We start from the raw sequence: 14665 nt of genomic DNA, 5'->3' as shown, positions 1-14665 counted from the left end.
ATGAGGAAGAAAACAATTTCGATTTAAAACACCTCCGTCAGGTGCATGCCAGCATGTGGTATGTAATAGCCCAGTGTTTATATAAACCTCAGATGCTAGGTGTAGAAATATCAGTAGGACCATCTGACCCTTTAGTGCTGTGGTACATTTTTCTCTCATGTCTCTGTGCACAAGCTCTGGAATCTGTGTCATCACAGAGAGAATCTGTTTATCTTGGCGAGACTGTTGCCAAAAGTTCAAGTGCTAAGGAGCACCGCTAAAAGTTACACACGGGCCTGTGTGCGGCTTTGTGTCTCTTCATTCGAGCCAAACAACCACCTTAGCAGCTGTAGTTCATTCCTCTGCCTCTTTGAAATTTACGAAATTGTGCAGAGTTGCCACATAGGGCTAAATTCTGCTCTCAGAAACGCAGGTGAAAACCTGCAATATCTCCATTAAAGTCAACAGAGTTACTCTGGATTTGACCCATAGTGATTTTGTAACACGGAAGGATTTGTTTTTTTTAATTTGAGGCATTTTGAATCTTCCCCTACGTTTTCATCAGAATGATTTAGGTGATCCAAATCAGTCTGCAAATTGCTACAGGTTGTTGCTTATGAATTATCTCAAAGCCTTTGTGCCAGCATATTGATTGCTCTAAAGTCAAGAGAAAATAGATGCATAGCCTAGAGAACTATAAAAAGAAAAGAAAAGAAAACCCCTCAGTGAGCATAGCGATTATTCATCCACACAATTTAAATATGCACCTTATAGGTACATGGCTGTGATTAGTGAGTAAAAGCAGATGCATCATCTACCATTCCAAAACTATGTCGCATGCAAGAAAACCAAACCCCTCAGATAAACTGATTGTTAAAAACAGAAACATTTTGGAGAGTTAATGAAAGCACATTCAGGGAAGGAAATGTATTTTCAGTGGGATGTATAGGGAGTTGAGTTGCACTGACACCTTACAACACAAATATAATCAAGGCATTGTTTCAGATATTTATTAGAATTGTTACTGCGCCTGTATCCACATTCTCCAGTGAGCTGTTTTATCATTCATTATAATTGCATATAGTCTCAATGTGCTGTAACTAGACTTTGTTCATTTCCCTTCCAGCCAACTCAGTTGGTTGTTGTCTCTGCTATGCTAGATTAATGCTTATTAGTTCTGATAGATGTTACCCTATCAAGTTATTGCTGTTTTGATGCTCAATTCGAGGTAGACCAAAAAATGTCTATTTATACTAGAGCTGCAAGAAAGCATTTCACTAGAGATTTTTTACTGCTGGTGCCCAGGCAACTGGTAGCAAGCCAGCATGGAAAATGGGGTTTTCTGCTTTGCTTCTTTTTGACGAGATTATCCAAATGTTCCAGCTGTGATACTGCTGACACCATCACTGAGCAAAACCAAGCTTGGTCTCGCTCTGAAGCTGTCATTTCAAATTGACCCCTACAACCCCACCCAGGATGATAGTGGACTAAATATGGTTAACATCTGACAGCTGTTCAGTGGCCCTTATGAAATAAGGGCAATTCCTAGTAAGCAAGGCCACAGTTTTGTGCAAACAGCACAAAAACTGTCACCTCAGTTCACATTGGCTAAGCGATTCAGAAAGACTGAATGCAGGACTGAATGCAGAAGAAGACTATCCTCTCACTACTGAAAGTGCTCACACCAGATCAGGGTTATGGAATAGTGGTGGGGAATGCAGATACATAGGAACTGACATACTGGATCAAACCACAGGTCCAGCTTGTCCAGTATCTTATCACTGACTGGCCATTTTCAGAGGAAGTTGCAAGAACCCTTGTGATAGGCAGTTACGGGCTAACATGCCCTCACAGAAAATGTCCTCCTAACTGCCATTAGTTAGAAGCTGACAAGCCCTCAACCAGGGGCATTTATAGCCATTCCAGAACTCTTAAAAAGTATTTACTAATATAACTGAATGAGTTATGGTCTGAGGACAGGCCTGAGAATCTGAAATTTTGGAGTCCATAAGAACCCCTCCAATGCATGCTCCCCATAAGATGTTCTTTATTAGCATCTCTTCTGCCTGCCTTGTCTAGTTCACTCTCTGGGAAGACTCTTTCCATTTTTGTGTCTGCTAGCCAGCTCCAGGCCCACTGATGAAATGGCAGAAGCAGGCAATTTATGCCAATGTGTCTCCACAGTCCACTGCCGAGTGCTTGCAACCTAGGATGAGAATCAAGCCCATCAGTACTTACCTATCCCACTGGATTATCGTAAGGTCTAATCAGCTAACATCTCTAAAGTGCTTTGAGAACCTCAGAGGAAAGGCCCTGCATGATACCGGAGATTGTTAGTAGAACAGTTTAGTTGGCAGCTGCAGTGGATTAAACAAAGAGAGACTGGTTCTCTTCGCCCCTCACCCCCCGTGCCTTCACATGAATGTTCTTACTGGGGATCAAAATGGGAGTCAGGAAAGAGGTGCTTGGAGCTCAGCAATAGAGATTTTTGTACTCTGTGTGCTATTTTTAAAAAACTCTTTATATTTTGAAACATGGTTGCTTCTGCCCCATAGCTGCCCGTGAGCAGGAGTCTGTCAGAACAACACAGAAGTTGGGCTGGGAATATTTTTTAAAGTAAAAGACAATAAGTAATGAGACTCCAGCCAGTAGGAGCAGATGCAGCCAAAGCATCTTGACATTCAGTTAACTTTTTACAATTTTGGCTGGGCAGTCTCTGCCCTGTGCTGATTAGCTGTTTGTGCCAACCGTCGCCTTCCCTCGCAGTCTCTTCATATCATCTTCATTCCAAATTTGCCTCTTTTTCCCTCTTCTCCCCAGCCCTGTCCTCCTCGTCCCCCTTTTCCTCCCCTTTCCTTTCCATTTAGCTGATCCCCTTCTGTAGCCCCTCCCCTGTGCCGTGGCTTATGCCTTCTCTCCTTTCTCTCTCTGGTGCTTGCTATCATCCATATTTAGAGTGGCTTCTCTCCTCTCTTCATGTGGGTCAGGTCCTGCGTTCGTCTTCTGGCAACTGGTGCCTCCGCACAAGGTGACTCCTCACTATGTTCGAGACATGAAGGGTGCTATCTCTTGGGAAAATGGCAAGGGAGAGTAAAGCATAGTGCATAAAACAATCTCCAACAATGGAATTACCTGCCAATAATAAGAGCATAACAGAGCGGTAACTATTGAGAACAGGAAAATAGGATCTAGAAAGGAAGGGATTGTGGTTAAATAAAAATTCATAAACATTGATAAACAAACCAACCTCCCGCTTCTTAACACTCACAATGCCTCCAAAGCCCAGCACCCCCCGTTAGCACATTCCTATGGTACATCCCTAGGCGGATGGTAAACTGAGGTTTCACATCCTGAGATGAACTGCTGCAGTGCTGTGGCATTGTTTGGTTTGAACTAAAGGTCTTTGCCCCTGGGTTGGGCAGGGTCCTCTCAGGACTCCTACTGGATTGCCAGGTCTGGAAGTCTGTGCAGGTCTGAGCTGTTGCTCAGTAACTGGTGCTGGGTTGGGGCTTGCTCTCTCCATGGATGCTGGTTATGGCAGTGCTGAACGGCCTGGTCCATGTAGCTGGATCTCACAGCAGTGCAAGAATTCCCCTTGGGGGAAGTGGGAGTTTAGCAGGGACTCTCTCAGCTGAGTTGTTTCTCTCCCAGCTTCCAAACAGAAACTAACCCTGTCTGAGCAGCTCTGGATTGTCACGGGTCCAATGGCCTGCTTGTGTGCTCTCCTCATGCAGAAGCCTCCCTACTGACCCAAACAGAGGTTTCAAGTTCCTTCTGCCTCCCACCCTGGCTCCAGACATGCTGTGAATGAAGTCAGAGGGCTCAGGTAGTCATCTTAACTGCAGTCCTTTTGGTAGGGCCCACCAGAGTCTCACTGCTCCAAGAGTCGGGGTTATTCTTCTAACTAACCCCCCTGCAAAAACATGGCACTAAAGTTATGTTTCCTGCCATCACATTGTTCACCCTGCTTGTGTGTGATGCCCCTTTCCTCTGCTTATGTCAGCCTCATCTATTTAGGTTGTAAGCTCACTAGGCCGGGACTGTTCTGCGTTTGCACAGCACCTAGCATAATGGGGCCCTGCTCTTGTTTGGCCCTTAGGCACTGCTGTAATAAACATGGCTAGATAATACTAATGAAGCCTATTAAGGTTGCAAGTTAGGAAAGGTTTCTGTGTCACAGTTTCTTAAGAGGAATTTACTGGGGAGGTTTTCCAGCTCTCTCAGCTCCAATTTATGCTTCTCAGGACAATTACATGCCCATGGCTGGATAACCTTTCTGTGCAGAACCACTTCTTCACAGATACAGTGACCCTTTGATAGATTATTGTAAATCTAGAAAGGGCCTGTTGTAAACCAAACGATGCAGCACTGTGTGCTTGCTTCAGTTTCTTCTGGCACCTGCTGATAATGAGTTGTAATTAATGTTTTCCGAGTCTTCAATGTCTTTTGCAATATTTAATATTTGCATAGATGATAGCTGGGACATAGCTCTGTGCCTGGATTTGTCAGAGGCATTTCTCCCAAGTCAGGCCAGAGTAGAAGGTTGTCCAGTGGAACAAAAGAGTGATAGAGGAACATCAAAAACTCACAATCAACATTTGAGTTAGATAAGCACCTCAAAGTCTCAGGGTATGTCAACACTACAAACTTAAGTCAACCTATATTAGATCGACTTACAGCCACAGCAGCAGTTACTGTGTTGGTGCATGTCTACAGTACCCTTCTGGGGTTGGTGGTGCACATCCTCACCAGGAGAACTTCCACCAATGTAAGAGGAGGCAGTTTGGGGGGCTGAGAGCCCTATTTCAGCTCTGCTGGCAGCTCCCTGTCAGTACTCTGGCTGCCCCACAGGCTCCTGGGGTCCCAGTGGGCTGCCTCCCCTTGCCTCCCTGTTCCCTGCTGAGAGTCAGGGGAAGCCATCCGGGGCTTCTTGCCCCTCTGCTCCCCACTGGGAGTGGGAAGGTAGCTGCCAGGGGCTTCTTGGACCCCCTGCCCACTCCCCACAGGGACCCAGGCAGTGTTGTCCATTTCACTGCTCCCCAGCTCCCAGGAATTGGTGCTAAGTCACAGCAGCCCTATTTGGATTGACTGTGCGGCAGCTGCACAATCTGGATCTGAGCAGAGAGGCTGCAGTGGTATGTGCTGCAGCCTGCTACAGTCATGCCTTTGACATGTCACCTCCTACTCTTGTCCTACCCCCCGTGGGTCCCTGCACTGGCACTTGCGAGGACACCAGTGGCTGTGCTACACCGTGCCTGCACCAGTGGAATTATCCCTCAGCTGGCTGGGGAAACATAGCAGATGTCTAGAATCTTGCTCCAGCAGAGGCTGCTCAAGACAGTCTGCCACCTAAAACTTCAGTGTGGTCCTCAACAGAGGTCCTCAACCAGGGTGAGCACTGGACTTTCTGGGGAGGCTCAGCGAGCCTTCTGATGGTTCAGTTGTTACGGTAGAAGTGTGTGTTGGGGGAGAGGGCTAAGTGCCAGGTGACAGTGCCATTCACTCATGTTTGACCTGGCCATCCCTCTGTCATGACCAAGGGACGGGGTCTGAGGGTGAATAGCATTGCACCTTGGCAGCATGGGGTTCAAGCACCACTCAGGTTTGGCCGGGCTGGCGCTGTCAACCTAGACAGAATCTGCCACTCTAGGCAGCTGCCTAGTACCCACTCTCTGGATCTGAAGATTATCATGACTGCTACCCAGGCTGTTAAAGAAGGTTCTCTCACTAGATTTTTCCATACTTTCTTGTTCTGGTTAGGCCATAAATCCCAAAACAGCCTTTCTTGTGGTGTTCGGGGCAGCCATTCCAGTTCTACTCCTTGCTGAATCCTGGCTGTGCATAATAATATTAATTATATGTCACACATATATACCACTTCCCATCTGAGGATCTCAAAGCACTTTCATAATCTCAGTTAATTAAGCTGTGCAACTCTCCTGTGAAGTGGGGACATATTTCCCCATGATACAGATATGGAAGCTGAGGAACAGAGATCAAATGATTTCCTCAACATCACACAAGAAACTTATGGCAGCGATGTGTCCTGTTCCAGGACCCCAGTCCCACTACTGTGTCTTAACCACAAGACTAGAGTTGGGCCAAATGTTCAGCCATTTACTGATAGAATCAGAGAATGGGTTTCTAATCTGGATGTGGATCCAAACTTCCCCCAAAATTCAGGGCTGCTTGGATCAAGGAGTGTAGATTCAGATCCAGCTCTCCACAAAACCATCCTTCCTACCACCTGAAAAATATTGAGCAGAAAGGAGTTAGATGAGCATTTCAGAACTTCCAACTGAGTTTAGCTCACATTTGATTCCAAAAAGGAGCAAAGAATAGAACGAGGAGTTCTTATTGTTTAACAAGCAGTTTTCTCATCACTAGTAGTGAATCCAGTGTCTGGGAAGCTGTATATCCACAGGTGGAAGAAAGAGAGAGAGAGAAAGAGAGAGAGAGAGAAGATGAGCTGCATTTTGTCTTCCTTATTGAGCCCTTGTTACAGAAATTTAGTATGCTACCAGTGGAGACAAAAGAGTTGTCAGCATTGCATCAGGCAATCCCACAACCAAAAATTATGCAAAACAGCTTTACAAATCTGATTGTTCACACAGCACACAAGGTCCAGCTGTACCTGTCCAGTGTACAAGGAGATGTCAGCGAACCAGTAAAGTGCCTGAACCCACTATTGCTTACTGCTACAAGCAGCCAAGTCAGCAGGCTTAGCTTAACCAAGGAAGGAGAGGAGGGGGTTTTGGGTGCCACAGAAAGGGCAGCTTGACCCCACATCCTTCCTTATAAGAATTGTGTTGAAGTTGCTGATACATGCATCTTAGAAGAGCAAGATGTGCCCTCAGGAATGTGTCTAACAGGGTCTCAAGGCTGAAAACCCCACACCTGGTTAATCAATAATCAGCAGAAAACCTCTTGCTTGACTAAAGTATAAAATAAAGGGGAAAAGTTTGGGGTAGTGGGACTCTTCAGGACTGGACTCTCCTTCTGGATGCATCTTGTGTTCCCCACCAGCAGATGGGCTGCAGCTCTGCCACTCGAGAGCCACACTCAGCTTCGGTAATTATAGAGGGTTAGAGGTGTTTTACTAACCTGTTGCAGACCTGTGTAAGTGCTTGAGACTAAGTAAAGTTTAGCTTTAAGTGAAAGCACTCTTGTGTTGTCCTGTTTGTGCCAGACATCTATTGGTTGGACGGCTGTGATTTATTTCTTGACACCACCTTGCACAGAGTAAAAGTTGCCAAGAACTTTGGGTTGAAAGAACCCTGGGTAATACCAGGAAATCCTATTGGCATATTTGGACCAGATTTCCTGTGAAATCACTTGGGCTCTGCTAGAAAACTTGATGTGAGAATGATCTCAGTACAAGTTCTGGACTCAGTTATATATGTGCAACCTCATTAGAATGACATGAATATAAATGAGAGGACAGGTTGCACAGTACTGCAATCTGGAAGAGAAAACACAACTAACCTCATCAGCACCATCCTTGTATCTTGCACAAATCCTGTAGTGCTATTTCAATACAGGCCTTTGTATATTGTCTGAACCTTGAAGCAATTTGTGAGAGGCAAATTTCATAAGCCTTCAGAAGTTTGGACACTGCTTTGAAGGGTCTACAAATTGGTTGGAAATCTCATGAGAAGACTTCTCATATTTCTTGATGTCATCTAGCTTGGAAATATCAGGAGAATAGCTTCAGGTATCAAATACAAACAAGGGTAATCACCTTTTTAATCCCAGTTGCTTAATACTGTGCAGAGAACCTAATGGAGGAAGTATAGAGTCATCAGAGCAGGTTCAGACCCCAGTTGCACCAGGAGAAATCTAGAGTAACTCAACTGAAGCCCATAAAGTGAATGGAATCACAATCTGGCCTACTGCTTGGATGTATTGTTCATTCAGAACTGTACATGAAGATAGATATGGATTGCAGACAATACATAATGTTTGTCTTTAAAACAAAATTCCCTTAACACATGAACAGAGTTTTTGGACAATTTGATCTGGAATGTTTGGAATCTCTTTAAATAAACATCTAACTTTACAATGAGTTTATCTGTTAAAAGATCACGTGTGGACATTAGGACTTGAGTTATTTGTACCGTTTCCAGGTGATAACTGTTGATGATAATCCAGATGCAGAATAGTTTCTATTGTTTCCAGTGAAACTGTTTTCATAAAATAGCATGAATTTGCATTAGCATTGCCTACAATGGTATATGGTGAAACCATTAAACAGGCAAAAAGCAGGGGGATAAAATCAATAAAACCTAGACAAACTATGAAGGATTAAACCTAATCCGTATTAAATCTGTATGTTAAAAGGTCTTCACAGTGTACACCATTTGAGTCAGCGTTGAATATGTGCAAATATATGCAGTTGAAACACACTGGATTTTCGTTTCAGAACAGCTACTTTTTATACACATACACATATAAATTAATTAATGCCCTCGTGATGCAATAGTCAGGAATTCTATTAGAGAGCATGAACATGAATCATTCCATTTTACTTTAACAGGGTTGGCTTTTAGTGCACACTATCTGTATTATTAGTCACTAGCTGTGGAATTCATCCTTACCCTGGCTCTGTTTGAGTCAGTTTACTACATGAGAAATGTGTCCACTCAGCTACATATCATTGAGATTGTTTTGGGGTTTTAGAACAATAATGAATAAGGGGAAAAAAACCATAATAGAAAACTGGCAAATGCCACTGACTGTTTTAGGGGATAAAGAGCTTGCTAAATTTGCATCGCTTGTGAGTCTAACTTCCTGATTGTCAGAAATTTGAATTACTTTGGGACATACTAAGGAAAGGAGATTTTGTAAACCAAAATTAGTATTTTGGTTAAATTGTGACTTATTTTTTAGAACATCACTTATCCATAACTGGTTAAATGAAACAAACTATCTGAGACACATGGATTAGGGATCAGAGATAGAAATCTAGAGGCCGGATCTCAGTTACACCAGCATACATCCATTGGAGTTACTCAAGTTTACCAATAAATCAATGTACCTGGAGACTGAGACTAAGATTTTTAAGGTAGTCCAGGGGATTAGGTACTCTGTGCCCACTGACTGTCAATGGAAGATGGATACCTTAAAATCAGAAACTGGTCCAAGGCATCGTGATTATATCTGGGCAGAAATTTTATGGTGAAAACTGTACATTTGGTGATACTGAAACATTTTGTGAATTTGGCTTGGTTTTACCAAATTGCTTTTCTGAAATTTTTTTTTAAAAAATAAAGAAGTCGAAAAATTTCATGTCAGTATTTTTAAATGAAATGTTTCAAGTTGAAATTACTTTTTGTTTTGAAATTCCTTCAATTTAATTTTTTAAAAATGCTAAATCTTTTTTTTAATAAAAGGTCAATGTCAAAATGAAACATTTTGTTTGACCCCAAATTGAATATTTTTGAACTTTTCAATTTGCCAGAAGTTCTGAAGAATTTTGTTTTCAGATCAACCCCATACAATTTTCCCCCAGTTTTTCAGAATTGCCAGAGAACATTTTCCATTATTCCCCCACCTCTAGTCATGATTGCAAATGCTGAGGGGCTATACATTCCATTCCAAAGGTTACTTATTCAGCCACACTGGGCCAAATCCTAAGTCCTCAATCTAGTACAACTCTCAGTGAAGTCAACAGGACTTCTGATTGAGTGACAAGTGAGTAAAGAATTCAGGATTTGCCTCACTGCTGAAAGAATTTGTCCTACATTTCGGTCAGAAGTTTGGAACAAAGTTGGTGGAAACTGGTGTAGCTGCATGGAAGTGAATGAGGTTGCACCAGTTTACACCGGCAAATAATTTAACCCCAAATCATCAAGCTTAGATATAAAAGCAAACCTCTGAATAAAGAATATTTCCTGAACATGATACATTCCACCTCTATTTCAGTAGCATTTCTGGATCTCAAGTATTTTGAAGGCTATAAAAATTGTGTTGCTATAAAGAAGGAAGAAATATGAGATTTATCACAATAGGGCTTAATATCCCTAAAGCCCAGATATAGTAACCTCACATCCCAAAGAACTGTACAAAACAATTCTGCATTATACTAGCTACTGTTCCATCCAGAATGATTATTATGTTGCTACTGGGAAATCTTTTCATTTGGATTTCTGTGACAGGTTGCTTGCTAACCTCTAGTAGTTAGAATTGTGAGTAGGTGGAAGTCAGTTTGACTTGGCTGTGTGGGAAAACTTTTCCTGTTTTTGTGTGTGTGTGTGTGTTTTGCTTATTGGCTAAAAAAATTTCTCTGATTTTCTTTTGGGCTGCTTTTATTTCTCTTCTACCCTTTAAGATCCCTTTTCCAAAAGAATAGGCGCTCAGTTTTGGAGCTAATTAGTGTGGTGGAGTAGAGTAATTACAGTAGAGAGAGAAAGCTTGTGCTCAGATACTGAGGTGACAAGGCCATATAGGCAGGCAGAATATTTTCTACCAGTAAAATTGCTGTTTGTTACATTAGCTTCAGGACACACCGCTTCCTAAGTGATCTATCTATGGCACTTATATGGCCCTCCTCATCACAGTCTCTGAACACCTCAGAATCTTTAATGTATTAAGTCTCACAATATTCTTATGAGGAAAAGAAGTACCGGCATCCTCATTTTACAGAGCAGGCAAAGAGACAAAGAAAGGCAAGGTGATGCCCAAGGTCACAGAGAACATGTCTACAGAGCAAGCAACAGCCCACAGCAGCAAATCTCAGGGCCCAGGTCGACAAATTCAGGCTTTCAGGGCTCATGCTACAGCGTTAAAAATTGCTGTGTAGATTCAGTCTCTGAAGCCTCAGGAGGGGGTGAGCTTCAAAGTCCAAGCTGAAAAGCTATTTTTAGCACTCTAGAGCGAACCCCACAAGCCCAAGTCTGTTGACATAGGCTCTGAGCCATGCTGCTGTGGGCTGCCGCTGGCTGTGTAGACCTACCCACAGGAAGTCTATGGCAGTGCAGAGAATTGAAGGCAGGTCTCCTGATGCCTAGATGAATGGTCAAACAACTAGACCATCCTTCTAGTGCCCTAGTGCTTGACCTCCCCTGAATATAGACTATTCTTCAAATGCTAACTAAAGCAGTTTAATAACTCATATAATCAGGTAGGGCCAAGTTGTGTCTGACTCTGACACTGATGCACAGTGTGAGGGAGCAGGGGAGCGCTAGGTGCCTTCTTTTCCATTAGGGACAGGTAGCAGGGCAGTCCCTGTGCTACAAAGAGAGTCAAAAAGGACAAAAGAGGCAGGGCATATGTCAAGATATTATTCCCATTTTGAACTTTAGTGTCCAGAAAGTGGGGGCCTGCATGTACCCCTCTAACCTCAATTCCTAGCTTAGATCTGATAATGCTGCCATCAACCAAAAATATAGTGTTTTGGTACACTTTCTGTCCCCCAAAAACCTTCCGTGGGAAACCCAAGACCCAAATCCCTTGGGTCTTAAAACAAAGAGGAATAAACCATTCTCCCTCCTTCCCCCTCCCAGGTTTTCCCCTCCCTGGATTACCCTGAGAGATCACTGTGATTTAACTCCTTGAATCTTAAAACAGAGAGGAATTAACCTTTCCCCCCCTTTCCTTTTCCCCCACCAATCCCTGGTGAGTTCAGACCCAATCCCCTTGGGTCTTACACAAGGAAAAAAATCAGTCAGGTTCTTAAAAAGAAAAGCTTTTAATTAAAGAAAGAAAAAGTAAAAGTTATCTCTGTAAAATCAAGATGGAAAATGTTTACAGGGCTTCAGCTTACATAGACTAGAGGGACTCCTTTCCCCCTAGCCTAAGATACAAGTTACAGCAAACAGAGGTAAAATATCCTTCCAGCAAAATACACATTTGCAAATTAAGAAAACAAACAAAAACTAATTCGCCTTCTCTAGCCAGTACTTACTATTCTGAACATGAGAGACTGTTAGGAAGAATGGAGACAGATCTGGCTGCACGTCTGGTCCCTCTCAGTCCCAAGAGAGAACAAAGAACAACCCAAAAAGCACAAACAAAGACTTCTCTCCACCAAGATTTGAAAGTACCTTGTCCCCCGATTGGTCCTTTGGTCAGGTGTCAGTCAGGTTCACTGAGCTTGTTAACCCTTTACAGGTAAAAGAGACATTAACCCTTAACTATCTATTTATGACAGCATAGCTTAGTCTTTTCATTCCCTACAACAGCTTGCAGAGCGCAAGAGGAGAATGCTGCCCAGAGTGGGATGTAGCAGCAAGGATGCAATCCTGATCGGATAGTACAAAGGAGCTGCAGTGTGGGACAGAATTTTCCCAAAATATACAGATCATTCACTATTTTCCTTTCAGATTAATGAATCTAAACACCTACCAGGTCTGAAAACTGGTCCAATTGAAGATCTACCATTTTATTTTGCTGGCACATTTCTTTGGATGCTAAATGCTGGCTCATCGCTACTTCAAGCAGAAAGATCACAGGTGACGTTTCAAAGACAAGGTAACTGGGAAAACCTGGCATATATCACAAAAGCACCTCATATCAGGCTTGATCCTACACCGTGCATGGAAGGAGTATTGTGCATAGCAGGGTAAGATAAAACATATCTATCACCTCCCCGCTTCGCCATAGGACACAAAAGCATCACTTTCATTAAATCTGGGTGCCACCACCCCCACGTTACTCCAGGTAGTGGGTTCCTTCTCTGCTGCCTTTTGCAATAACATAAGCACGACTTTTTTTCACTTCTAAAAATCCTCTTCGGCAACTTTCTGATACTGATATAAAATGCCTCGTGCACACATGCATTCAGTAGGTATTTATTCTCCTATCAGTTACTGAAGATGGATGGAGAAGCAAAAGCAAAACGATCACAGTTGATGGTGATAATGATGATATGGTGGAAATAATGAATCAAGTGGGTAACACACACTACATTCATAAGGAATCCAAGCTTACTAAGACATATACAGGTGTGTAGCCATGATCTCATACAGTGCCTGACATCCTCTTGTGGCATAGCTAAACCAGTGACCTGTGCTACCCCTTCCAATTAATGCTAGAAGGCACTGTTGATAAAGAAAATGCACTAGAAGTGCATTGTAAATTATTGATAGCACTTGTTGTATGTGAACTTTTGACATTACTATCTCCCTGCAGTCATTAACCACATGTCACATTCCTTCCTTTTCCATCCAGATTTCAATCAATCTGTTCTGCATAACCTGACTGTTATCCTAGCAGCAAGTGAATTCAATAGCACTGTAGATTTTGAGCAACTGTGTGTTAGATATCACTTCCACATTTAGCCTTCTGGGCGAGCATTCATTGACCACATTTCAGCCATTCATGTTTCCATTCCGATGTGTTTGGGGGTTTGATCTTTAAAATGACATGATCCTGACTTTTCACAAAGAATATCTGGTGGGTTAAAGAGGTGGGAGCCAGATTTTTAAGCATCCTCAGTACGTGACAGATCCTTAAAAGAGTGAAGCTCCTATTTAAGCTCCTAAACAGGGCCTAGATTTTCAAATGTGCTTAACATCCAACAGCTCCCATGGTGATACTTACAGCTAGATTTTCCATTCAGGGCTCTTGGGAACATCTGGCCCCAGTGGTGGGAACTGAGTCCTTCTGAAAATTCCAGCTGTATAGCATCACTGAAGAGGACTCAGGAGGAAATCCTGAAGCCTGAACATGAAATTTAGAAAATAGGGGCACAGGGCTGCAACCTCTACTCATAGGAGTCATCCTTCTTTATGCCACGAGTATCACTGAAGTCAAAGACTAGTAATTACAGCTGACCAAGAACTTTCTGTCAATGGCTTTTGGAAATGTGTAGTTTCCATAAAATCAAAATTTTCTGGTTTTTTTTTTTTTTTTTCAAAATTTCTTGAGTTTTCCATGGGGGAAATTGAAACAAAAGCCTTTGTTCCATGTTGGCTCAACCTGAATCAAAACATTTTGGTTTGTCAAACTGAATCAAAACATTTGGTTTTAGGTCCAGACATCTTTAATCTGCGTCTGCCTGAGCTACCCTGGTGCCTCCTGGGAGTTATAGTTTGGGTGCTTCAAGCCCCCCTCCTCCTCATGAACTGGGCTCCCTAATTGGACTACATCTCTCAGGGTGGAACTCTGGCTCCCCTTTGGGTGCACTAACATGGTGCATCATGGGAGTTGTGTGACCAACGTGCATTATGGGACATCTAGTCCAGCTAGGGACCCAGCCCATAGCAGACAATGAGGGCATGAGGCACTCCAGTTACAACAATTCAGGGGAACACAGATTAATGTTGAATCAAGCAGAAATGAAATGTTTCAATTCAGTTCAGCAAACTGAAAAGAAACAGTTTGATTTGGGGATATTGAAATGTTTCATTTTGATTGGAAATATTGAAGCAAAATATTTGGAATCAAAATATTTTGGACTATTCTGCTCATTTTGCAAAACAAATTCAATATTTCAACTTTTCATCCTGAATAAATTTCAAAATATTAGAATTTTCTGCTGAACAGAATTTTGACTAGCTGTGTTAGTATTGGTTATTGGACAGGGTATCTACGCTTTGAAGATTTAAGCATGCACACATGCTACTTTAATTACTTTTGGAGCTCAATTTACATGCCCATTTATGGTACTTTGATTTTATAGCACTATAAACAGGGCCCTACCAAATTCAAAGTCCCTTTTGGACAAGTTCTCTGGCATAGGATT

The sequence above is a fragment of the Chelonoidis abingdonii genome, chromosome 2, assembly GCF_003597395.2.
Source record: "Chelonoidis abingdonii isolate Lonesome George chromosome 2, CheloAbing_2.0, whole genome shotgun sequence".
NCBI classification, from domain to species: domain Eukaryota; kingdom Metazoa; phylum Chordata; order Testudines; family Testudinidae; genus Chelonoidis; species Chelonoidis abingdonii.
Note: the sequence above shows the minus strand (reverse complement) of the source record.